General features: G+C 38.2%; 1 pseudogene; it reads left to right on the plus strand.

Moving 5' to 3' along the window:
* Nucleotides 1-20,657: 20,657 nt before the first annotated feature.
* On the plus strand, nucleotides 20,658-23,064 carry LOC112167511 (annotated as a pseudogene).
* Nucleotides 23,065-27,963: the final 4,899 nt, after the last annotated feature.

Raw genomic sequence — 27,963 nt, forward strand, 5'->3', positions numbered from 1 at the left:
AAAACACTAAAAAAAAAAATCAATTTTTTTTCATTGCTCATAGTAGTACTTACTAATTTTTTAATATGGATTGGAATAAATGAACATTGAAACTGAATGGAAAAAATAAAAAAATGGAAGTAAATCAAATTATGATTTTATTAGGAAACTTTAATATATTTTAGGACCTTTTTTTAATTGATATAAATTACATGAGAAATTTTCATTAAAAAAAATTTTCTTTTTTAATTTGATATGTCATATGATGGAGGATATTCCTGGAAAGAGAAATGGGTTGGATAAGTAAATCTAATAATTGAAATTAAAATGTAGAGTGTAATGAGCAAATAAGGTGAACAAAGAAAATTATAGGGTGACAATAGCCTCACATTTCAAATTAGATTTTGTAGGTAGGTTAAATGACCAAAACAGACATCTATGCATTAGAAGAAGAAAAAAATAGTCATATTTTCCTTATATTATTCTATTTATGTATAAATAGTTAGTTAAACACAATAAATTTCTATACATAGCCTCCCATTTTATACAAGAATAAAGTTAGAAACTATCTAATTTAATTTTTCCTTAAATAAATTGTAATTAGATGAGGTTAGAGACCATAATATTTAAAATTTCAAAATCAATTGCATTAAATATTTTTAAAACATATCGCTTTACTCCCATTTTTTAGTTAATTTCCTTTTTTGTTCTAAGAGTTATGATTAATCAATTTATTTTCTAATATAAAACATCACAGGTGAAAAAACTTTGTAATTGTTAATTTGTTTGGCCCCTCTAATGACAACTATTTAGTTCCGTCACTATGGAGAAACTACTGATATAGTTTTGGTTGAATGTTCAACTCATAATTTTATACTTGATTAATATGGTGTTTGGTGGATGAGAGCTCAAATAACACAAATCCTATTTATATGCATCTATTTAAAGGGAACAATAATAAATCTTTATGAATTTCCCAATAACTAACACAAGTAATCAATATGGTCATTTACAAAATGTCAATATACTAGAATATACTAATCATATTAAATAGTAATCTTAATATAGTCAAAAAGTAGGATATTTCATGATTTTTGAGATTAAGGGTATTTTAGGTACTTTGGGTTGTGTATTTAGTAAATTATTAGAATGAGAAATTAAATGGGTGGTGTATTAAGTAATTAGGGGTGTGTATTTAAAACTTCTCGAAGCTTTATCATCATCATATGCAATTTTCTGGTAGAGGCTGTGAATGATGAAGTTGAGTCTCTAATTTCTACTAATACTTGAAAATTAGTAGACTTTCCGACATGTTTTAAAACCATTGGGCGTAAATGGGTCCTTAAAAAATCTCAAACCCTCGTAGAAGCATAGATAAATGAAGCTAGACCTGTTGCGAAGACAATACATACCAGATTATGCAGCAAAGAAATGCAATCATTCTCTTAAATCTTTAGCTACACCTGAGATATCTACTCACCCCAAAGTCCTCAATCAACAACAACAGATATCAATTGTAGCATGTACACTAGCGTAGGGCTGGGTGTCCGAACCCAAAAGACCGAGGACCCGACCCGAACCAAGGAAAAAAGCCCTATTCGATTCAGTTTTAATATAAGAATTTTTGGTTCGGTCTCGGGCTTCAAATTTTGAGGGACCAAAAACCCGAACATTCCCGAATCTTGTATCAGTTGCCACATACCTCCCTCTCTCTCGATACCATCTCAGCCCCAGATTACCAATTTCTGAAAACCTAGATTACCAGCTGAAATCTCCCTTAGTCCCTCTCTCTCTCTCTCTCTCTCTCTCTCTCTCTCTCTCTCCGTCCATTACTAGCTCCTGCACCACTCTCCGTCTCTCTCTCTCTCCGTCCATTACTAGCTCCTGCACCACTCTCCGTCTCCGAAATCCTCCTCCGCCAGTGAGTCCTTGATTGGATGCGAAGCTCTAGAAGTTCTCCTCCGCCGTTTCGATTCTCCCGTCGCCGTCGCGACTCCTCGCAACTCAATTCGGTGAGTAATCTAGATTTAAGGTCTTTCAATTTGACTTTTTCGATCCTCTTAATCTTTGAATGAAATTGAAATGTATGAGATAAAATTACTTTGTGTTGAACACAAGAGATAAAATTCCAACCATTGGACTTGGGACATGGCAGAGTGGTGGGTTTGTGTTTAAGGGTTCACTGAAGATTGACTTCTAAGGCCATGGCTAATTCATATAGCAGATGGAGATGTCTGTCACCGTCATAATATGACTAATTGCTTCTGCATAATATGTCTGTCATAATGGGGATTGGGGAGGAAGAAAAAAGAAAAAAAGAAGAAGAAGAAGAAGAAAAAGACGACTAGAAAAGAAAGAGAGAGTAGAAACTAGAACGTGAAAGAGGGTTCTGGACTTCTGGGTTTTGTTTTGTTTCATTTTCTCCCTCCTAGGATGAAATAAATATAAACGTTGCACAACTTATACTGAGAGCGTCTGTTGCTTCAGTAGTTGGCAGCAAGGCTCTCGTGTAAGAGGTAGGGGGTTCAAACCTTGCCTCTCACCCAATTTTGTGTGTATTTTGCATAAAGTTGGGAAACTGGATTTTGGGCCTGAAAAGCCCGAAGACCGAACCGACCCGTTTAGAGTCGGTTTCTGTCGGTTTCCATTTTTGAAAAAGCCCGAACCTGCCCGGACCGATTGTTTCAGGCTCGGTCTCGGTCTCACCAAATTTCAGGCCCAACCGGACCCAAGCCCAGGCCTACACTAGCGATATCAATTTTAACAAAATTACTGGGCACTTTTAGAATCATTGTACAAATTACTAACTGTACATACATGATATCTGCTGGCCATAATTAGCACTCATACCTGATCATATCACTTTGTTGGAACAACTTCAACGGTGTGACCTCCGGGAACACAGCTAACGGCCATCACCAACAAACCATCTCTAAGCCGAAATATGCCTCAACGCGCCACCCAAAGTCACCTCTGCAGAAATGACCAAAACTCATCAAACTGAAGCATATCAGTCCCACATCGAAAACAAGAGTGAAACAACTCACTATTTCGCCTATAAAAAGTTAATCTCTCTCTCTTCATTCATTATGCATTTAATAGCTACTTACCGCTACATTTGTCAATATAAATACATCGTCTAACTTTAGCATCGGAGGAGCAAAGACCGCCAACTGCGGTCTCCCCTCTTGACGTCTTGTATTTCTCTTGACATGTAGCGAGATCTCACAAACTCTATACATATCGGAAGATTGGACCCTCGTCCACGTTATCGGAAGCTGACATCACATAGCGGTAATCTGAGCATTAACACTAACAAAGCAAAAACCATGCATTCATGAAATACTTACCATAGGCTAACTCAATAAAAACATCAAGTCCCAGCAGATATTAATTCCAAATGGCTCTAACAATTGATATGGAGAGCTCCCTGGGTTAATGAAATATTGACGATACATGAGAAGAAAGAAATCATCCAAAAATTTCAAAATACATATAAATCTTAAGAAGAATGATCCATCCTGCCATCTTGCTTTTAATTTTGCACTTGAATCTGGAGGATGAGAGGCATACCTTTGACAATATGGGTGAGCCACCTATTGTTACAAAGAACATTGGGCTCTTGGGTCAGATTTAGGTTTCAAGGCATTATAATCAAAGTCAAAATCTAACACAGAGTTGTTCATGGCTCCTTACCTGTCAGAGAGAAGAAGCAGTGAGAGAGCAAAGGACGTGGGCGAATGAGGTGGTGAAAGAAGAAACAAGAAAATTGACTTGATACACAATTACGTAAGAGTACGTATCATTGTCAAGTAAGGAAAGTATTTAAACCTTTATTATCGTATCTCGGAGATTAGGTGTTGGACCTAACCGAGGTAATTAGCGCTATGATAACTTAAAAGCATACAAAACAAATATTTGAAATCTGCCTACTCAGATAAATTAAGAGAAATGGCCAGTCTCCTCTCTCTCGTTTTTGCCTTAGCCCTCATCTCTTCTTTTGATGGTGGTGGTGGGTGTTGGGATAGTGGCGGCGGCGGTTTTTGTGACGGCAGCCCTGGTTGGCTTTAGGCATCGGGGTGGTTGCAGCTAATCCTCTCTTCTCTTCCTCCTCCTTTCCTAGCGACTGCGGAGGTGAGGGTAAATATCCCGTGGGTTCGGGATTCTCAACTGATTACGTCGGCAGAGGGTCATTCTGGGTGGTTTTGTGTTTGTGTTTCTGATTGATCAGGATGCTCCGGCGAGGCGGTGACTGATGGTTGGCTTGTTGGCGTCAGATCAGGAGTTGCGTCTCGGACTAGAGGTCGGTGTGGTTCAGACGATGCAGGGGTCGTACTCCTTATCGCTCACGAGTTGCGGCCTGGTAGTGCAACCACTACTGGTGGCTTTGGTGCAGAACTCAGGGGCACAGGCTCTTGTCTGTTGCAACGGAGGTTGTCTAGAGGCGTTGTGAGCCTCGCTAGGGTTCTGGTGAAGTCGGGAGATACAATTGAAGGCGGCAGCATGGTTGCAGTGGATCATGGGCTTGAAGCTGGTGGGCTTGGGCTTCTAGTTCATCTCAGATTTGGTCTTTTGGGCCTTTGTCTTTATTTTTATTTTTTTTCTGTTCATTGAGCCCGGGGAAGCCTTGTGAGCCTCCGAAAATTTTGTTTAATTTTTAGAAGGTAATTTTTCAAAAATAAGATTTTTGCACAAGGTGATTTTAGTGAAGGAATCGATTTTGGACATTTTTAGGTATCGAGACTTCGATTTGGGCCTTATAATTTAAGTTTGGGCCAGAGTCCTTCGTTTTGGGCCTAGAAGGTTACTAAAGTTCATTGAAGCAAAAGATCGTCGAAGCAAATTTGAGAGGAAAACGAATTAACGAAATGTTACGAGCCCAAAACCGAAAGCAGTAAGCGAGGAGAGTTCCGTAATTTGTCGCAAGGGCAAAATGGGTATTTCACGGACATGAGTATAAATAGCAACTTGAGAAAAAAAAACCCTAGCCTCATTTCTCTCCCTCTCTCTTCTCTCGGCCGAGCCTCTCTCCCCGACCTCTCGTACTCCCTCTCTCTTCTTCCTCTGCAATCGCCGGAAACACCATCTCCGGCCACCATCTCACCACACCGCCACCTCCAATCGATCCAACACCCAAATCCGATCCAAGCCCAAGCCCCACCATCGACATGCATCGTCTTCAACCTCCTCACGCGACCACCAAAAACCCAGCCACCACTGCCCTTCCTCCTCCGTCGATTTCCGACCATCACCTCTCCACAACGACGTAGTCGTTTGACTCAGCAAGCAACGAGGAGTAAAAACCCAGAAGTCCTGCCAACCACCGAAGCTGAACGACACCAAACGCACATCACCAGAGACCTCGGCTGTGCATGTCTTCGTTTTCCGGCCTCCAGTTTGAAACGAGCGAAGCCACCTCCAAGGATAGAACCAGCACCTCAAATTCTTCTAGTTTTGGCCTCCAGCTCCGGCAGACACCGCTGCACGGGCCGCGACTGGCGCTTGAGCCATCGAGAGCCGCCTTGAGCGCCACCAGCTTACTCCCTTCGTCCAGTAAGCTTGATTTCGTCCCCTTTTCATTGGTCAAGCCCATATTTCAATTTGGATTGATAGACTCTAATTCGACTGTTTAATTTGGGATTGTGTGAGGTTTTGTGGAATCTGGGTTTTTGAAGAATTTGGAGAAGATAAGTGTTGGGTCAGTTTCCATTGAGAATGGACTGAGGTAAGGGTTACGAACTCTATGTTTGGATGTGATTTTGGTTAAGAGCTGGACTGCTGATTTTGTTATGCTCGTTAGGTATTTCAAAACGGTTGTCGATGGTGGAATGCAGCTACAATGGGTTTCTACTTTGGAAAGGAGATTGGTAAGGTTCTGGAATTTGGTTTTACCGGTGGTGAAATTATTGTGGATGTGTTCTGTTGAATAAGAGATGCATAGCTGTAACTGAATGTGTATGGATTGAGTGGATGGTTGATTTAAGATGCCTCTGTTTTGGAATCAAGTCCTTTTGGTAAGGACGGGGGAAATTACTAATGTTTAAGTCTTGTTAAAGTTGTCTATGTTGTAGTTGTGGTTTGTTGAGAATGTGCAAAGTTAGTAAAGTAATGGGTGTTGTGACAAATGAAATGTTGTACAAGAAGGTAATCGGTGCTTTGGCGTTATGACTTAAGGATTGGTAAATGAGAATGGAAAGAAAGGTGAATGCTAAATTTGGTAATTGATGTAGGTTTTTGGTTAAGTAACCAAAAAAGAAAAAAAGGGGGAAATCCGTTTAGTAAGTACTTTGATGATTTAAAAAGGGAAGTTAAGGAAACTAAGGTGTACCAAGAAAATAGAAGGTCTAGTGAGTTGACCTAAAATTCAATCACGGATTATTGATTTGTTAAATTCTCCATGTCCCGAAAATTGAGAGAAATATGTTTAATGGAATATTCGGGAATGGAAATTGTCAATTGTTTTCCTAAAGTAAAAAAAAAAAAAAAGTTAAAGAAATGGAGTCAAAGTGATAAGCATAATCACCATATCCTAAATGATTCAAATGCTATATCATTTGGATTTGGATTGTTTGGGAATGGATAATAGAATTTATCAACTAAAGGAAAATTCTACAAACACAAGTTCTAGATCATGGTTCGATTAAAGGATAATCCGATGGACTATAAGGAAATTAAGTAAATGTTTTGGTTGCTCGGTTAGTTGAGTTATAATGAAGTCAAGTTACTTATTGGTTTAGTTTTATTATAAAGGACTCGAGCGTGTGCATTTGGATTTGGACAAATGATCGAAAGTCGGGAACGAACCCGAATGTGGACGAGCACTCCAATTCTAGGTAGGGTGAGCTGTCCCTTCCTTGTTAGAGGCTTTTCAGTATATGTTGAATGTTGTACTAAGATAGTATGTTGCCTGCAAGAACGTTTTTGGTTGTTCATTAGTCGATGCCTCGTGATACATGTGTTTTCAGAAACTGATAATTGCTAATTGCGAAAACCGAGGCTAGACTTGCATGTTGAGATACTGTACCCTTGTATGTTTATACTTGTGACCTGAAAGTGAATGGGACCTAGACGCGTAGATTCCTAGGGATCCCACGGTGTCGATAACCGTGAACCTCCGGAGGGGGCTGTGCTCCTATGTTTGTCGAGGAAAGATTAGTATAGACAGTGAACCAGTCATAGGAGACTCAGGGCCAGGAAATGGACACTTTCGCTACTTGTAGTCAGAAGTACTACAGAGTAGTTGGCCGGTTCTCGAATTCAGGACGAACCAGGTCGGTCACAGATTTGTTTTATATTAGCCGGCAGGTAAGTATCTCGGAGCTCCAAATTGTGTGAAGCATACTGCATATGCTTTATAAAAGAAATAAATGTTTGTGGTTGCCTCTTTATAAAGTATTTTCGATAAACGTGCACAATATTATGTAGTAAATATTTTCGATTATTATTATTATTTTCAAACCTAGCATGGTTGGGTCGGCCTCTACTGGGCATGCGAGGACGAAAGCTCACCCCTACAACAGTGTGCAGGTTTCGAGTATGTGGTCGGGGAGCATACAGAGGAGGCACATGGCTTGGCTTGGCGCATTTCTCTTTGACTTTGGCAAGAAATGGTTTTGGTCCTTTATCGGATTTTGAAGTAACTTGTTTATTTACTTTCTCACTAATTTACTTGTTTATTTATTTCCTACTCGTGTATAAAATCTCGGGAGACCCGCAACCCTGGGGCACGTCTCTCATACTTGTATTTACTTAGTGATTTGTCATTTTCCGGATTGAGCTCCTATTGCCAGCCCAAAACTCTTAGCCCATTTCAAATTCCGCTTTTGAAAATGTGTTGTTTGGTTGCTAGAACGACTTGTCCAAGAAAGTGTTTTGTAAATCAATAGTTTGTACCCAAAAGGCCTTGCGATTTCGGTTTGATGAGTTATCGGGATGTTATTCGTGACATGTCGGTTTCTCATTGGCTCGGGGTCGCGGCGCTGTGGGACCCCTCTCTCGGGTCACTACAAGCCTCCTCTGTGAAGGGTGTTTCTTTGGGCACATGAATAAATTAGAAAAGGGTCTTGGCTACGTCTGGAGTTTTCCCTGATAATGTCAATGTTACATGTTACTTGGAGCTTAAATCCCATGGTTACATTATGTTTGTTTAGTCTAAGGTTTGCTTTAGACTTTTCATTCGTGGCTTAATTCTATTGTAGTTCGGTTGTTCGGGTGACTGGGTGAGTCACTCTTTGTAATGTTTCCTACTATTACATTTAATGGACTGACACCTGATCCTTTGCTCAACAAAAAAAAAAAAAAAGCATACAAGGAAGAGAAATTTTAAATACACACCCCAAACTACTTAATACGCATCTCTATTATTTTATATTTCAAATAAGATTTTATAAGTAAATTAAATGACCAAAATAGACATCTATGTATTAGAAGAAAAATAATAATAATCATATCTTCCTTATATGATTCTATACAGGGAAAATTTCACAAACAGTACACCAAGTAAAGGCCACTAATAATTCTTATACACAAAGTTTCAAACCAAACATTTCGGTACACGAAATCTGAAACTCGACCCACTATCAGTACACGACGTCAATTTTTGACACAAAAATGTCCATTATGCCCTCAGTTCTTCTTTTTTTTAATAATTTTTTTTCTGTTATTTTTTTTTCCCTTCGTTTTTATCTCTTTCTTCTTCCTTCTTCCAGGCTCACTCCCTCACTCGATCTTCCGCCGTCGGGGACGGCTCTGTTCCCGACAAGGCCTTTGGCTCCGGGACCTCAATCTGGCTGAGCGGGGCCCACGAGCTTTAGTTCAACAACTGCGAGAGAGCCAAAGAGGCCCAAATCCACGGGATCGAGACCTTGATCTGCATCCCAACTTCCGACGGTGTTCTTGAAATGGGTTCCTCCGGTTTAATCAGAGAGAACTGGGGGTTGATCCAACAAGCCAAGTTGTTGTTCGGGTCGGATCAGCCCGACCCGGAAACAAGACCGCTCGAGTTCATCAACCGAAACTTCTCCATTTTTGACATCGGCATCATTGCCGGCGTGCAGGAAGAGGATCACAGCTCGTACAATGACGACAAGAAGCATGTTTTTGGTTCTAGCAAGAAGAAGAACGGAGCTCCGAACCAAAACCCGGACTTCGCAGATTCCGACTGCCAGATGAAAAGAGCGCCGAAGAAACGGGGCCTGAAACCCGGGCTGGGCCTAGACACGCCACTCAACCACGTGGAGGCGGAGCGGCAACGGCGGGAGAAGCTCACCTCGCAAGGGCGGCATTGGAAGCGAGGGAGTGAGCGTGGAGGTGAGGAAGGCGGCGTTGGAAGCAAGGGAGTGAGCCCAGAAGAAGGAAAAAGAAAGAGATAAAAACGAAGGAAAAAAAAAAACAGAAACAAAAAAAATTATTTAAAAAAAAAGAATTGAAGGCATAATGGACATTTTGGTGTCAAAAATTGACGTTGTGTACTGATAGTGGGTCGAGTTTCAGATTTCGTGTACCGAAATGTTTGGTTTGAAACTTTGTGTATAAGAATTATTAGTGGTCTTTACTTGGTGTACTGTTTGCGAAATTTTCCCTTCTATACATGCATCTTCATTTAAAACCAGTATAAAGTTAGAAAACATCTAATTTAAATTTTTCTTAAATAAATTGTAATTAAATGGGGTGAGAAACCATATAATTTAGAATTTCAAAATCAATGGCATTAAATTTTTAAAACAAATTGCTTTACTCCCACTTCTAGTTCATTTTTTTTTCTTCTAAAAGTTATGATTAGTCAATTTTATTATCTAATATAAAACATCACAAGTATAAAATTTTGTAATTGTTAATTTGTTTGACCATCCAATGACAAATTCATAGTTCCGCCATTGTGGAGAAACTATTGATACAGTTTTGGTTGAATGTTCGACTCAGAATTTTACACTAGCTTGATCAATATAGTGTTTGGCGGATGAGAACTCAAATAATACAAAACCTATTTCTAAGCATCTATCTAAAGGGAACAATAATGAATCCTTATGAATTTTCCAATAACTAACACAAGTAATTAATATGGTCAATTATAAAACACTAATATGTTAATATATACTAATCAAATTAAATAGTACTCTTAATGTAGTTAAATAATAATATATTTCATGGGGTTTTTTAGTTTAAGGATATTTTAGGTAATTTAATTTGGGTTGTATATTTAGTAAAATATTAGAATGAGAAATTAAATGGTAGGTGTATTAAGTAAGGAGTGTGTATTTAAAACTTCTCTACAAGGAAGAGTAAGGTAAAATAAAGTAAAATAAAATATTAACAAGGCATTAAGCCTTGACAATGCTCGGCTTAGCTCACATTTATCCTAATCAAACCCACTAACTTGTAGCGCAAATGAGTTATGCACAATGAAAGATAGAATTTTTTCAGAAAGTGTGAATTGTGAATTTTTAAATTAATCGCAAACAAAAAATTAAAATTAAACTACTAATTATGGAGTAAGGAAATTAAATAGGGATTTTCAAATGAATATGAATATGGGATTGTCGGATGATTCACACTAACTATCTTGCAAATATCGATGCCAATTTCACAAATGCATTTCCTATATGTGTCGAGTCCCGTATCTAGTACTGGTCAAGGTTACTAAACTAATTATCCTTTTGATGCATTGATTATACCGATTAGGGGCACAATTAATCAATTCTCTAACTTGGGCATTAGGCCGGTTAAAACCGCAATATCTAAAATTAGAGGCCTAGAGAGCAAGATAATAGACTCAAGCAAGCTTAGCTACAATTAAGCTAGCTAGTGATTACTACACTTAATCCTAGATACCAACAGACTAATAAGTTGTCAATCTATCAATCTATTCATCACAATTGTCCACAACATAATTTCAAAGGGTGACAAAGCCTAAAAACATGCTTCTAAGGACCAATAAATTCATATTTAAAGCATACTCAAAGGAAATTGCATTTATTTCAATTAAAACATCAACATTTATACAAAATGAGTTAGGACTTCACAGCCCTAACTCCCAAAATTAGACTAATTACTAGCCATACAAGAATTGAAAAAGAGAATATTGGTTGAAGATGTTAAAGAAAAAACACATTATGTGTCTTCGTCAAAGTGATTGACGGAGAGAGAATTAAGTAATTAGCAATCACCATCAATCAGCATGGATCAAGGACGAATCAGTAGTTAATATCATCATTGTAATTGATATTTCCGTTGTAATTCTCTCCTTATATAAGGGGCTATGAAATGAAATGAGGAGACCAATTCTATTTGCATTTTACTTTTACACGGTATCAGCAAGCTCAGAGCAAATAGCCAAGAAAACAAAATCATAGTTTTCAAAAAAAAAAAAACCCTAGAATTTTTTTTTTCCTTCTACCACACACAAAAAACAAAAAAATAATTTTCTTTTCTCTTCCCCGTCCAGACCGGCCTCACCTCTCCGGCTTCACTTCACCGGCCTCCAGCCCTACCGCCAACCCAGTGCGCACACACCGTGCCCCTTCACAAGCCTCTGCCCAACCCCGGCGCCCTTACCCAGCCTAGGTGCTCGATCCATTGCCACGGCGCACGCTTCTCCCAGCGCACTACCACCCTTCCAGGTCGATCAGTCAGACAACAGCACTCCACCAGATGCTCGCGCCTGCTGCCTTTCCAGATCGACCCAGACACCAGCCTGCATCACCGCATCAGTCCACCGTCGCAGCACCTAGATCTAACTCGTCCGCTCCCCACTGTCGCATCACCCACATCAGCGACGACGTAGCAGCTCACTTGTCCCTCGTCCCCACTATCCCACATGAGCCTCAGCCTCCCTGCAAAACGACCATCGCTGCAGACCAGTAGGGAAGAAGAAGACGCGAAGAAAAAGATGGAAAAAGAAAGAGAAAGAAGAGAAAAAAAAAAACCAGGAAAAAAAAAAAACTGTGATCCGGCCCAGAAAAGAAAAACTGCGGCCCAAAAAAAAAGGAAACAGGCCTTGGGCCCAAACAAGAAAAAAAGAAAAAGCAGGCCTCTACGGCCCAGAACAGAGAGAGAGAAAAAAAGCAGGCCTGCAGCCCGTGGCCCACTGCAGAAAAAAGCAGAAGCTGCCTAGTTTTTTCTCAAGCACAAAAACATTGCTACGCACGCCTGCATCAACAAGCGCGTGCGTTAGGATTGTTTTATTTTCTCAAAACCAAATATGTTCTTTTTTTTATTACTATGGTATATTTCATTATTTATAATTAGAATTTTTGAGCATGTTTTGTTATTTATGTTTGGGAAAACATCACAAATGATGTATGAACTTTAGGCATTTCTACACTTTGGTGTACCAACTTTCATAACTATCAGAATGGTGTATCAAGTTTGCTCCAATCTTTCATTTTGGTGTACGCTGTTAAATTTTCCGTTATCTTTACAAAAAAAAAAAAAACTAACAAAGCTAAAAGAAAGATAACGGAATTTTTTTTTTTTTTGCAAAGATAACGGAAAATTTAACGGCGTACATCAAAATGAAAGATTGGAGCAAACTTGATACACCATTCTGATAGTTATGAAAGTTGGTACACTAAAGTGTAGAAATGCTTAAAGTTCATACACCATTTGTGAAGATATCCCTTTACGTTTTACATAATTATGTTTAAGCATGTTTTAATTATGCTATAGTTTATACTTTATTTTGAACATGCCATATATATCTTGTTATATATTATTTATGCAATTTTGAGCATGTTTTGTGAATTTTTATTTACGCCTATATAATTATTCCTAAGCATGCATTTATATTATGTTATCATTAGTATTTTATTTTTTACTCATGATATATTATTGCTAATTAATTATTATGTGTAGCATATAAATTGTTGTATATGTGTGAAATTTGAGCATGCCATGTAATTTATTTTTACATATGCTATGTTTTATATGGTTAATTTTAGAATGCAACATATCAATTCCGTTTTGCCATGATAATGAAAATTCATGCGCATTATCCGTACACACTTATTGTGATAAAGCATTTTCACATAGCATCGAAAGAAAAAATGTGACCATTACGAATCTTGGTTTTGAAATCTAATTCACATTTTTGGAAAATAATTTACGTGGATGTCTTTATGACTGCGTAATTTATATCTTCTCTCTTGTTTATGTAGATGGCTGATCCAACTCGACCTGAATTTGACATCTTGGACTCAGAAGGACTTGAGTACCATCGTTGGGTTTCTGATGTGGAAACTGCCTTTGTGGCAAAAGACTACACTGCCACCATTACCGACCCCAAAGATGATGAACTATCTAATAAGGTGAAAGCAAATGCCTTAATGTTTCTGAGGAGACATATTGATCGCCTACGCTGGGAGTACCTTTAGTTGAAGACACCCAAAAAACTGTGGGATGCCCTTAAGGGACGTTTTGGGAACATTCATGACACTCTGCTCCCAGAACTGGCCGTTCAGTGGAATGGCTTGCTTGACTACAAAAGGGTCAATGACTTCAACAAGGACATGTTGCGCCTAAAGGCACGTCTCAATTTCTGTGGAATGGAAATCACAGAAGATGATATGATCTACAAAGACTATTTCCACCTTTCCTACTTCAGCGCTTATACTAGCGGACCAGTATAGGCTGGAGTATGACAACAAAAGAATCACAACCTTCAATAAGATGATCAGCCTATTGCAAGTGACTGAGAGACATAATGAGGTTCTCTTGAACAACAATGTCAGGCCCACTAGGACAAAGAAAATTTCCGAGGCTAATTATGGAAAAATGAAAGGTGGAAAGAACTCCAATGCAAGGGGGTTTAGACGTGTTGATCCCTACCCACGTGGCAACATTGCACCACGTGGAAAGAGACATGGGGATTGTGGAAAAAAGATGCAAAAGGAAAGAGTTGACAATGAACCATGCTATATGTGTGGATTCATTGGGCATTGGTACAAGAACTGCCAAGCAAACAACAGAGTAGCAGCCAATTACAAGAGGTATAGAGAGTCTGAAGAACAAGAGGCTCACTATATGGAAGAAGGAGGTTATGACCTAGACGTCAACCTTACAATTGCAGACTTCAATGGCAAAGAGGAACTTGCTAAGTCAATGGATGCTCTCAATCTTGACTGATATGTTTTATTCATTTTATTTTCCAAAGACAATTGTGAAGGCATAATGCCTCATTTTTAATTAGACTACTACTTGGTCCTAAAGTTTATTTCAATAATGGTTTGATAAATTAGATTTCTGAACAAGACCTCGATTGGATTATCGTTGGCTTACTAATAAATTTCAGATTTTATTCTAAAGCATTGAATTTATTCGATTTTATTTACTACATGCATGGTTCGAAATAGCACTATAAAGATGTAAAGCAATACATCTAGAAAAAGGAAAAATTATTAGAATGAAAAGAATACCATTCTACGCAAATAGAAATACTCTAAAGAATATGAGTTATATTTTCTAAATACCTCCCATTTATTTGTAGAAATGAATGGATGAGAACTTGAGTGCTTAGTTGATAGTGGGACTACCCACACAATATTAAGAAATAGACAATTATTCATTGAATTAATAGCCTATAATTCCTCTGTGACTACGATGATTGGATCATCACAAGTAATAAAAGGGCAAGGAACTGCCAAATTTTTGCTGCCTAATGGCACAACATTTCAAGTCATAGACGCTCTATATGCAGTCAGAGCTAATCGAACCTTGTTAAAGTTTCGAAGCTATTTGTGCCAACAGTTATCCAGTAGAAACACACTGTGAGAATGGAACTGAATACCTTGATATTAACTCTAATAAATGTGGAAGGAAACACATTTTAGAGAAACTTATGAATCAATCTAGTGGATTGTACCTCACTATGATTCGGATCATTGAATCCTATGCTATCACCAATAATGAAATGTGGAACACTGACTCATACAGGCTTTGGCATGACCACCTAGGGCACCCCGGTCGTGAAATGATAATCCGTATTTAAAATAACTCACACGGACATCTCTTCTTTCGAGTGAAAAATAAAATGGGACAAAAATCTGCCACACTGCAAGGTGTCGGTCCTAGTACTGCTCAAATATAGCCATTGCCTTCTGAAGTACCAGAAGCACTACCTCCCTCCCATTATGCCTCATTACTATTTCAAAGGCACATCACTCGTTTTGCAAAGCCTGCTCTTTAGCAAAAACAGCATCGAGACCTTCCTATGCTAAAGATACAAAACAAAACATTCCATTTTTACAAAGGATACAAGGAGATATATGTGGACCTACACATCCAGAATGCGGACCATTCAAGTACTTTATGATTCTGGTGGATGCTTTGACAATCTGGTCACATGTCGCTTTATTGTCCATAAGAAATGTTGCATTTGCAAAAAATCCTAGCACATATTATACATTTAAGGGCTCACCACCCTGATCACCCTATCAAGTCTATAAGGCTTGATAACGCTGGAGAGTTTACATTAAAAGCATTTGATGATTATTGCATGTCTATCAGGATCAATGTAGAGCATCCTGTTCCCCATGTGCATACACAAAATGGTCTCGCAGAAGCCACCATCAAAAGGCTACAGATGGTGGCTAGGGCATTGGTTATGCGCACCAACCTGCCTATATCTGCCTGGGGTTATGCAATATTGCACGCAACTTTACTTATTCGTTTCAGACCCACTGCTAGCCAACCATTTTCTGCGTACCAGTTGGTAACTGGATATGAGCTTGACATTTCACACTTACACATATTTGGTTGCGCAGTATATGTGCCTATTGCGCCCCCACAGCGCACCAAAATGGGTCATCAGAGATGATTAAGTATTTATGTTGGATACGAATCCCTAACAATTATCCGCTACTTAGAACCCTTGACAGGCGATCTCTTTACCGCTAGATTTGCGGACTGTCACTTTGATGACACAGTCTTCCCGTCGTTAGGGGGAGATAGGAAAAAAGATTTTCCAAGGGAATGACAGGAATTGTCGTGGTTTGTCCCCACTCTATCTCATTTTGATCCCCGCACTTCACAAAGTGAAAGTGAAGTGAAAAGAATAATCGATCTTCAGAACGTAGCAGATTTGATGCCTGATGCGTTTACTAATATCGCAAAAGTGACGAGATCACATGTATCAGCTGCAAATGTGCCTGCAAGGTTAGAAGTCCCCAACAAAGGGCACGATGCTGCAGATAGAGGCACTGCAACCACACTTAGTGGAGGAATGGTTGAGGCCGTAGCTCCCCAAAGGAATAGGGGGAGGTCACTTGGTTCGATTGACACTCACCCAAGGAAGAAGAGGGCGAGTAAGGCACAAACCAATCATCAATGTAGAGAATCTCTCTCATGAGATTGTCTCTGATTATAGTTATGTTCATGAATCAATATTGGAGGACGCCCCAATGTTTGAAAAGATTCCAAAGAACAAACAAATCTCAATGGATTATGAGAGTGCGTATGAGTTGATAGAAATATCTTCCATACACATTGATGATGTATTTGCATACACTGTTGCTCAAGAAATCATAGAGCACGATGATATCGAACCATGCTCTGTTGTAGAATGTCAACAAAAAGCAGATTGGCCTAAATAGAAAGAAGCAATCCATGCAGAATTAGATTTTCTGACAAAGAGACGGGTATTTGGTCCGGTAGTGCTAACCCCACCAAGTGTAAAGCATGTAGGGCATAAATGAGTTTTTGTCAGAAAGTGTAATGAGAAGAATGAAGTCCTGAGGTACAAGGCTCGCCTTGTGGCGCAAGGTTTCTCACAATGCCCTGGAATTGACTACGAGGAGACATACTCTCCCGTAATGGACGTTATAACGTTCCGTTACTTAGTTAGCTTAGTAATTTCCGAAGGACTGGAAATGCAGCTCATGGATGTGGTTACTACATATCTCTATGGGGATCTAGATTCAGAGAGAGAGAGAGAGAGAGAGAGAGAGATATATATATATATATATATATATATATATATATATATATATATGAAAGTGCCTGAGGACCTTACATTACCCAAGTCAAGTGAATCTAAACCACAGAGTGCGTTTGCAATTAAGTTGAAACGCTCACTTTAAGGAATGAAACAATCCGGGCGAATGTGGTATACCCGTCTAAGTGACTACTTGATTGGGAAGGGATATAAGAACGATGAAGTATGCCCCTGCGTATTCATAAAGAAAACAAGTTCCGGATTTGCAATTGTAGCTGTATATGTCGATGATATGAACATAATAGGTACTCTTGATGAAATAAGAGAAATCGCTAGCTACTTGAAATCCGAATTTGAGATGAAGGATCTTGGGAAAACTCGATTCTATCTAGGCCTTGAACTAGAACACCGAATTTGTAGAATACTAATCCACCAGTCTGCGTATGTCCAAAAGTCAGGCGATATAATATGGACAAAGCGCATCCTGCTAGCACTCCCATGATCGGTCGAAACTTGGATGCAAGGAAAGATCCATTTCATCCAAAAGAAGATGACGAAGAGGTGTTGGGAACTGAAATTCCCTATCTAAGCGCAATAGGCGCATTATTGTACTTAGCCCAATGTACTCGACCAGACATTGCATTCTCAATGAACTTGTTAGCTAGATTTAGCTCAGCGCCAACGCAACGTCATTGGAATGGTATCAAGAACATTTTCGATACCTAAAAGGAACCATTGACTTGGGACTATTCTTTCCCTACAGAGAGACAAGAGGGACCGCAGATGGAATTGCAATCTCTAAAGGAAATGTTGATGGCGAAAACGCCACTCACTACACCGAAACGCCAAATGACGTTTTAGTTGGTTTTGTTGATACTGGGTATCTCTCTGACCGACATAAAGGTCGTTCCCAAACTGGTTATGTATTTACCAGTGGGAACACGACGATATCTTGGAGATAAACCAAGCAAACTCTTGTGGCTACCTCCTCGAACCACTCAGAGATCATTACTCTACATGAGGCGGTTCGTGAGTGTGTATGGTTAAGAGCTATTATCACACATATTCGAGGAACTAGTGGTTTGAGTTCTACCACTGAAAAGCCTACTTGCATTAATAAAGATAATGCAGCTTGCATCGAACAGATGAAGCTAGGGCATATCAAGGGTGATAATATAAAACACATATCACCAAAGTTTTTCTACAATTAGCAACAACAGGCCCTCCTCAAGATTCAAGTGAATCAAGTAATGTGTAAGGAGAATGTGGCAGATTTGTTCACCAAATCATTGCTTAAGGCCATATTTGAGAAACATATGAAAAGCATAGGAATGTGAAGACTTTCCAAGCTCTCTTGATTAATGTAAGGATCAGGGGGAGGTGTAGACGTTAGAGGGATTCTAACACACATGTCATCCTCAAATGTAAAAGGTGTGTTGTGCTCTTTTCCTTCGACCAAGGTGTATTTTATATCCCACAAGGTTTTTATTGTTACTTGGCAAGGTTTTTAGTAAGGCAACAACTCATGCACCATTTCATCTTTGACTTGGCACAAGGGGGAGTGTTAAAGGAAAAACACATTATATGCCTTTGTCAAAGTGATTGACGGAGAGGGAATCAAGTAATTAGCAATCACCATCAATCAGCGTGGATCAAGGACCAATAAGTAGTTAATGTCATCATTGTAATTGATATTTCCGTTGTAATTCTCTCCTTATATAAAGGGGCTATGAAATGAAATGAGGAGACCAATTCCATTTGCATTTTACTTTTACATAAGATGTTTTTTATTGATTCATATGGAGAATATTTATACAAGAGATATCTTGACATACAAGATCCTAATACAATCTAAGAATTAATATAAGGTAAGTAATCCTATGTAATCTCGTAATTCAATTACAAGTATAATACATGAATCTCCTAATTCAATTACGATTGATACTTTCCTGCAAGAATTCATCAACAAAAGTATACAAAAATTATGAAATAGATAATAAGGAAGAGAGGGGAGAGTTAAGGTGTAGTGCTCTTGATGATGATTTTCTTGAGGCCTTGAGTGAGTTCCAAAAATATGATATTAAAATGGAAAAAAGAAAAGGAAAGGACAGAGTGAGTGATGGGTGAGAGAATTGGAAAAATGGGAGAGTGGTGGGGTTCGATGCTTTTTTTTCTGGAGAGAAAAAGAATAGAGTTTTGGGTGAGTGGCTGTGGTCTTCATAAGCAAGTATTAAAATATCGGTTTTTTACATATCTATCGGAACTTTCAAAAAATGAGATATCGGAAATATCATAGATATATCAGGGATATTCTGGAAAATATATCTTTTTTGAAACAGTCAATTTATTGGATATACCTATAAATATATATATATATATATATATATGTCAATTTCATCTACACCCAAACAGAGAATCTAGGTGGTTCCATCAAGTTTTTGAACTAGAATGAGTTACTTTTTGAAACATGGCTCCATCAAGTTTGTTTTCTTTTGCTGAAATTGCTCCATCATGAATTCTCCTCACCCAGATTCATCTTGAGGAAATTTTTTCTTACTTGGATTTCACTGCTCACTCAGACTTCCCTCGAAGGGAATACTTCTCACCCAGATAATTTTGAGGAGATTTCTCCTCCCCAAATTTACCTTGAAGAGATCTCTACTCACACAAATTTATATTTAGGAAATTACTTCTCACCTAAATTCACATTGAGAGGATTTCTCCTCACCTAGATTCGCCTTGAGGATTTCTTCCTAAATGTAAATCCACTCACACAGATATGCATTTAGGAAATTACTTCTCACCTAGATTCACCTTGAGATGATTTCTCCTCAACTAGATTCGCCTTGAGGGGATTTTTCTTAACCTAAATCTATCTTCAGATGTTTCATTGTTAAGCTGCCATCAATCTTCAATTAAACTAATTAAATCTGCTACCTCATTTTCATTTTTGTCTCAGATTATGTTTCACCATTTTGAGCTGTGACCTATTGGTAAGCTATAATTCCAATATTGTGAAAGTCATGGGTTCAATTCTTACTGACATATGTAAGGGTGAGGTGGGTAAGGGTTTTTAAAAAAAAGTTTCACCGTTTTGATGAAATTGACTCATGGTTGAAAACTCTCATTTACTCTAACTTTACTTCAATTTGTCTCGAAATCTACATCTTCGTTTATTTTCTACAAAATAAATAAAAATAAATAAATTACAAATTAATTGACTTAAACATTAACTTATTTCTAATATTTAAGATATAATTACACACGCTTTCGCGTCTTCAACCTGATTTCCGCAAAAGTAAAATTCAAAAGCTACGATTTCCAGCTTCTTCACAGTTCAAGGAAGTGCTTCTTTCCCAAAAGTTGGTTGTTAAAAGCAGCCCAAAAGCAAGCCCTGGGCCATAGATTGCACAATCTTCCAACAAAAGTAAAATTCAAAAGCTACGATTTCCAACTTCTTCACAGTTCAAGGAATCGATTCTTTCCCAAAAGCTGGTTGTTAAAAGCAGCCCAAAAGGAATCCTGGGCCATGGATTGCATTATCTTCCAACAAGATACAATCATAGCAATTTGTACATTTTGATAAATTACAGTTTTACTAAGAAAGTCGATGGCAATTCACATGGTTGTTAAAACTCAAAGTCTCAAACACAATTTGAATGGCAAAAAAAAAAAAAAAATTGAATAGTTATTGTGCCTTTAAACACAGCAACCTACATACTTCGCTGGAAAACCTACTGAAGCTCTTAACCAGTTCTAGTCTCCCAGAGAAAAAAGAGCCAAACTGTAAAAAAAAAAAAAAAAAAAAAAAAAAAACAGAGAGAGAGAGAGAGAAAGTAGAAGAAGGAAAGGTGAGAGATCGGAGAAGCGAGACATGGTGGAACATGCTGTTTCGACTGCTGTCACAAGGCTCACAACTTGGTTGATTGAAGAAGCAGTTCTATTGAAAGGTGTGAGTGAGAAAGTTCAGCATCTCAGAGACAAACTGAGTTGGATGCAAGGTTTCCTCCAGGATGCTGATGCCGTGCAAGAGAGATCAGTAAGATTTCAGACTTTGGTGTCACAAATAAGAGAAGTGGCATTCGATGCTGAAGTGGCAATAGAAAGTTACATCAGCAAGCAGGCAGCAGCACGAAGGTCATGGAGAAAAGTCCTGAAGCCAATTTATCGTCGCCGAATCCGAAAAAAAATCGAAAAGATCCAGGCCAGGATGGAGAAAATCTCCAAAGATAAGGAAATTTTCGGCACAGCTAGCATGAACAATCAGGAAGGAGGTGAAGCGCTGATTTCAAAAAATGAAATGTTGCGGTGGTGGAGACAACCTTCACCGAACATACAGGAAGATGATTTGATTGACCTTGTTGAAGACACCGAGGCGTTGATAACACAACTGTGCACTATGGAGAGGAGTCGTTCTGTAGTTTCTATTGTGGGCATGGGAGGTTTGGGCAAAACCACTCTAGCAAAAAAATTGTACAATCATCCTGATCTTGGGAACCAATTTCATTGTAGATCCTTTGTCTATGTATCCCAAGAGTTCAACAGGAGAGAGATTCTACAGAGAATCATTAAAGATGTAGGTTGTCCTCACAACAGAGATGGGTTGGGGAAACTAGAAGAGGAGATGATGGTAGAAATGCTGCATATGTTCCTGAAAGATAGGAGGTATCTGGTGGTTCTTGATGATATATGGAAAAAGGAGGTTTGGGATGGTCTTCAAGCTGCATTTCCTAGTGGGGAGATGGGAAGTAAGGTGATGGTCACCACTCGCTTTAGGGATGTTGCTGTATATGCTGATCCAAGGAGCACTCCCCATGAGCCACGGATGTTAACAGAAGATCGACGAGAGCTTGGAACTTGTCCTCAAGAAAGCACTCCCGGGAGTGGATGACATCCCCTCTAACTTGCAGGACCTTGGAAGAGAGATGGTGATTAAATGCGGTGGCCTACCTCTGGCAGTAATTGTGCTCGGAGGATTACTTTCCACGAAATCGAAGACCACAGTGGAATGGGAGCGCGTGCTTCAAAACATCAGTTGGTATTTGATCAGTGCTCAAGATCGAGTCTCCGCAATCTTAGCCCTAAGCTACATTGACTTGCCTCTACATTTAAAATCATGTTTTCTCCATTTGGGTATTTTTCCCGAAGATTCCTCTATAGAGAAAATGCATTTGATTCGACTGTGGGTTGCGGAAGGATTCTTACCACAACAAGGAGAAGAAATCGAAGAAGGGGTGGCTGAAAATTGCTTGAATCAGTTGATTGATAGGTGCATGATCCAGGTGGGAACGCGAACATATCTTGGCAGTGTTAAAACCATTCGCATCCATGATGTTCTCAGAGATTTCTCTCTCAAAAAGGGGAGTGAGGAAAATTTTCTTGGAATATATACAGGGCAAGAACACGAGTTATCAGCATCCCACGACTCGACCAAATCTCGAAGGCTTGCCATCCACACCAAACCTGATAGGTGCGTAAATCTAGACCCATATACCCATTTACGCTCCCTCCATTTTTATTGCAAGTTTGATCAAATCATTGACTTCACTCGCAAGAATTTTAAGTCGCTGAGGGTCTTAGAACTATATTGCGAGGATATAGATCCCTACAGGGGATTTAGTAAAGTTGGAGACTTAATTCAGTTGAGGTTTCTTGGACTTAGACACGTAATGTATCCTTTATACCTGTCATCCTTGAAGAACCTACAAACACTTGATATGAGATTCTGTGGTTATGCTCCTTCGTGGATGTTCAGAGAGTTGAAGATAGAGAATCTGAGACATTTACTCTTACCTGAACGTCATCCATTTGATTTAACATTGGGTACCATGATCCATTTACAAACTCTAAAAGGTATAGAGGGCGGAAGATGGATAGAAGACGGCTTGGCCAAAATGATTAGTCTTCAACGACTGAAGATAAGAACATTATCACGAGATGGAGTGACATTAGTGATTTCTATTGCAGAAAGATTGCGCCGCCTTCAATCGTTGTCGCTGACCAATAAGGAACGTGAAGATGAATTATTTCCACCACTTGAGGGACTATCTCGCTGTGACCATCTTCAGAAGCTTCGTTTGTGTGGAAAGATAGAGAAGCTACCTGATGCCAATGGATTCCCAGGAAACCTCGTAAAGCTAGTTTTGATGAGATCCAACCTCCCAAAAGATTCAGTAGTTATACTAGAGAGGATGCCAAACTTAAAGATGCTTTCCTTGGGGTATGGATCTTACCCCTTCAATGAATTGGTTTGCTCCTCGGAAGGATTTCCGCAACTGCAAGTTCTGCACTTAATTTGGGAGAGAATGGAGGTATGGAAGGTGGAAGAAAGGGCACTGAAGAAGCTCAGGCAGCTAAAGATATACCGTTGTTCAAAATTACAGCAGGTTCCAGAAGGATTGAAGTCATTGGCTACTCTTCAGGAATTGGATATATGTGAATCACCTGAGTTTGAACACATGCTGCGAACTAATGAAGACCTGATCGAATTCACAAGAAAATACTCGATCAAATTCGTGCAAAGACATACCTACGATTTTATGAAATGGTCTTCAATCCGTTAGTTAGAAATGCGACTACTATTCCCTTTCAATAATGTGGAGGTATAAGTTATCAGATTTTTCTAAGGAGGGTATTCACACCCAAAATTGATGATTATTGTAACTCCCGACGTTTTGGGTTTAAATCTTCGGTTATGATTATTTTTTCTTTCAGTGGTCGAAGAAGAAATTCTTTAATTTGGTACAAAATATGCATCATCATCATCGTCATCATTTAGATTAGAACTATGCAAAGTGAATGGTTTGATTCCCTATCTAACCGATCAGTTTCAAAAGGAAAAAAAAAAAAATCTCTGAAGAAGATATAGAAAGTTGACAGTAACCTGCAGCAAGATGAAGCTAGAAGCATAATTAACTATAGCTGTAGGCCTGTAGCTTACACTTACTAATTACTAATTACTAATATCCGAAAGGTGAGTTCCACTGTTACTACTGTTCATCAAGGGCAGGAGAAGACTTTTTCGTTCCTGCTTTTTTGTTAAATTTCAAGAGTGATTGGTGTCTGAGAATCTGAGACGATGTCCTCTGGGCATATGTGTCTTTTGACAATGGTTGACGTTTTTGCCCTTGCTTTGCTATTATAATTTCAGGTTTGTAGTGGTGTTCGACACGTTGCCGGCTAGGCATATGCGTCTTTAGGTGTGGGAAGATGTCGTGGGGTTTAGAAAAGTAAAGGAGCAGGAGAGCGATTAGTTTGGGTTTGTGTAGGAAAATTATGAAGCGATCGAAAGTTTGTAGATATTCTTTTGCTGAGTTTGTTTTTCTGGTTTCACTAAGATGTTTGGAATTTTTTTTTCAGTTTCTGCTTAGACTGATCTTTCTGTTTTATGTGATACAAGGGATTGTGGTGTTTTGATAGAAAGAGAAGTAAGAGCATCTCCAAGTCTCCAACAGTTTCCCTATAATTTCTCTATTATAAAGCAAAAATTAAAATCTCCAAAAAAATTTATGCTCCAACTGAGTGTGTTTGGATGAGGGAAAAAATAATGGAATTTAATTGAAAGTGAGAATTTCCTAATTCCTAAAAGCCTATTCCCTCGTTTGGCATTATCAGATTGAAAATTTTAAATTTCTCTATGGAAAAAAACAAAGGAATTCGTTATTTAAATTCCTCACTTCAATTGCCACCAAAATAAGTGTCATTTACGAATTCCTTTGCAGTATTCAATTTTTATTTCCAAAACAAGACTTTTTTTTATTTTATCTTTTTATTTGTTTTAAACTTTCTTAATTTATTACACATTTTAAATCCTAAATAGATGCAACCAAACAATATAAATTGCAATTAATAGAATTTTAGATTGATGGAATTAAAGATTCCATCATTCATAAATTCCTACGGATTTTATAATTTTCTCATCCAAACAGATTCTTTATTTTACAGATTCCATAATTCTTCCCTAAATCCTTCCCTAAAATTTTACAGATTGCTGGAAATATAGGGAATTTTATTTTCTCTCTCATCACTATCTCTATTTTAGGGATAATTATAGGGAATCTGTTGGAGAAAAACAGCCAAATTTTTCCCTAAAATTGAGAAAATCAAGATATGGGGAAACTATTGGAGTTGCTCTAGCTTCCCTATAATTTTTGTATTAGAGCAACTCCAACAGCTTCCCCATATTTAGATTGTTCTCTACTTTAGGGAAAAATAAGCCTCTTTTGCTCCAACAGATTCCCTATAATTATCTCTATTTTAGAGAAAGTGAGGAAAGAGAAAACCAAATTCCCTATATTTACAGCAATCTCTAAAATTTAAGGAAGAATATGGAGATTTTAGAGATTGATGTAGAATAGAGAATCTGTTGGAGTTGGAGAAGAAAAATATGCTAAAAATTTGGCTTTTACTTCCCTATTATACAGAAATTATAGGGAAGCTGTTGGAGTTGCTCTTATAGAGAAGCAAAAGTCAAACCTTTAGCCTATTTTTCTTCTCCAACTCCAACAAATTCCCTAGTTTACAGTAATCTATAAAATCTCCATATTCTTCTTTAAAATTTTGGAGTTTGCTGTAAATATAAGGAATTTGGTTTTTTCTCTCCTCACTTTCCCTAAACTAGAGATAGTTATAGGGAATCTGTTGGAGCAAAAGAGACTTATTTTTCCCTAAAGAAGAGAAAAATCAAAATATAGGGAATTTGTTGGAGTTGCTCTAAGAGTGTTTGGTTTCGATAAACTTCAGTCTGTTGTGTTGGTGGGTTTCGAGAGAGTGAGAATTGCAGGTTTGGAACTTTTCTTTTCCTAGCTACGGTTTTTGTTAGAGCAACTCCAACAGCTAGCTTCCCCATATTTTGATTTTTCCTTATTTTAGGGAAAAATAAGCCTCTTTTGCTCCAACAGATTCCCTAAACCTATCCCTATTTTAGAGATAAGGAAAGAAAAAATCAAATTCCCTAAATTTACAGCAATCTCTAAAATTTAAGAAAGAATTATGGAGATTTTAGAGATAGGGAATCTATTGGAGTTGGAGAAGAAAAAAATGTTAAAGATTTGACTTTTGCTTCCTTATAAATACATAAATTATAGAGAAGTTGTTGGAGTTGCTTTTAGTTGTGGTTTTTGTTGATTGGGTGTTTTCGTTTTTGTTGGTTTTGGATTAATATGGGTTTTTATGTTTTGGGGGTTTTGTTTGTCTTTGGATATGGAATCTGGGTAAATGATTGAGAGAGTTTCAGGCTGTAGTTTTATTGTTTAGCAATTTGAAAGTTTTTTTGAGTTTTGGTTGTATTGGTTGCTATTAATTTTTGATCAAATTCTGCAGGAATTTGTGATTTATGTAATTTTGTCTTCAAATGTGTTGATGTGTATGCCTTTGATATTTGTATGTAGAAGATTTTAAATTTATTTTATTTTCCTCGATGAAACAATCTATTATTAGCATTTTTTTTTTGAGTTTGGTCCAGTTTGGATTAACATATATTATGCTGACTTTTTGTTTTGGTTCTGAACAGGGAGTAGTTTAGAGTGAAGTACAGGAGCAATGCAACAACATATTGGTCGCTGTTGTAAGTGAATCTCATTTCCCAGATTTGCATGCTCAATTCTTCTTGCTATGATCTTTTTTTATCAAACTTTGAATGATTTTAATTGGTATATACTTTCTTTTACGGTATTGACCAGGTTGGTAGAAGGGCTAAGTTATAGAATAGAGGGATTAAGTAAGAATGTCGAACCCACAAGGATTGGCAAATCATTTCCTAACTAGAGAAAACCTAAGGAAAACTAGAAAGAATGCACACAATTTACAAGTTCACAAAACCAAAGCTCATTACAAGTTGTGGAAAGTGAATGATGTTATTCACAAATAGATAGTGAACATTTGTTTGTTTGAGTGATTAGTTGATTGACTAAACTAAATGCAAAGAAAGTAAACTAAGACTAGTTAAGCTACGGTTGTAGAAAAATGAATGGGAGTTAAGGTTTGGATTGTCTACCACTAACTTCCCTTGATGCAACAATTAATGCAATTGAATATGAATTATGCTAAACCTATTGTCCAATTACCCTCTTAGTATCCGGATATGACTACTAAGGCCTAAAATCCTTTGATTAAAATCCTTTGATTTTATTAACTCTAACCGAATAAGTCTAGAGTTAACTACCTAGGAAAAAATTCAATTACTGGATAGGTCTCAATCCTTTGCCCCTAAGGGCAACTCCAACCATGAGGCCCTATACTAGAACTTGGACAATTATAGGACTTTTGTTCTCCAAAGGGGCTTTTTAGGGGGTGCTAAAACTGGTTTTATAGGACTTAGGCTCATTTCAAGTCTCATATTTGAGACTTATTCAGTTCCAAGACCCGTGCACTGTTCATTGGGGCCACAACACAGGCTGTGTGAGCCCAAGCCATGATGCAACGCACCAGAAGGGGAGAAGGCAGCTAACGCGCTGGGCAGGAGGGAAAAGAAAGAAGACGCGCGCGTGGTGCGCTGGACGAAGAAGAAAGCTAAGTTTCAGCTGCTCTGCTGGGCCCCGCTTGATGGTGCTGTCCCCTGCCCACGTGGTGTAGTGTGCAAAGGTAATGATAAGGACGGCTCAGATCTGTCCGTTTTGAATATGGACGGCTCTGATGTCGTCCCAATTTTTTTAACTGTAACTGTTATATATTTAATCCGAGGGCTCAGATTGGAGGAACAAAAATGATCAACGGCCCTTGTTAAATGGAGGGTTATTAATTCCATTTTTAACCCAAAAAATGAAAAAAAAAATTATCAGAAAATAGGGGGAAAAATATACCCTTTGGAATAGTAAATTTTAGGAAATTCTATTGTTATTCATAATTCCTCAACCAAACATCCTCCATTTCCTTCAAAATTGTTTCATTCATTGAGCCATATTCTTGTTCTTAAATTTTGTTTTTTTTTTGGAAAAAATGGTTCCTAGAAAGGATTCTTGGAGGCACAATGGAGAAGTTATTATTTGCCAAGCTTGAATCACCGTGGGTGGTGATGGTGCTGTCGGAAATGATCAAACGTCGGATTTATTGTTGTATCA

Source organism: Rosa chinensis, chromosome 5 (assembly GCF_002994745.2).
Source record: "Rosa chinensis cultivar Old Blush chromosome 5, RchiOBHm-V2, whole genome shotgun sequence".
In the NCBI taxonomy this organism is placed as follows: domain Eukaryota; kingdom Viridiplantae; phylum Streptophyta; class Magnoliopsida; order Rosales; family Rosaceae; genus Rosa; species Rosa chinensis.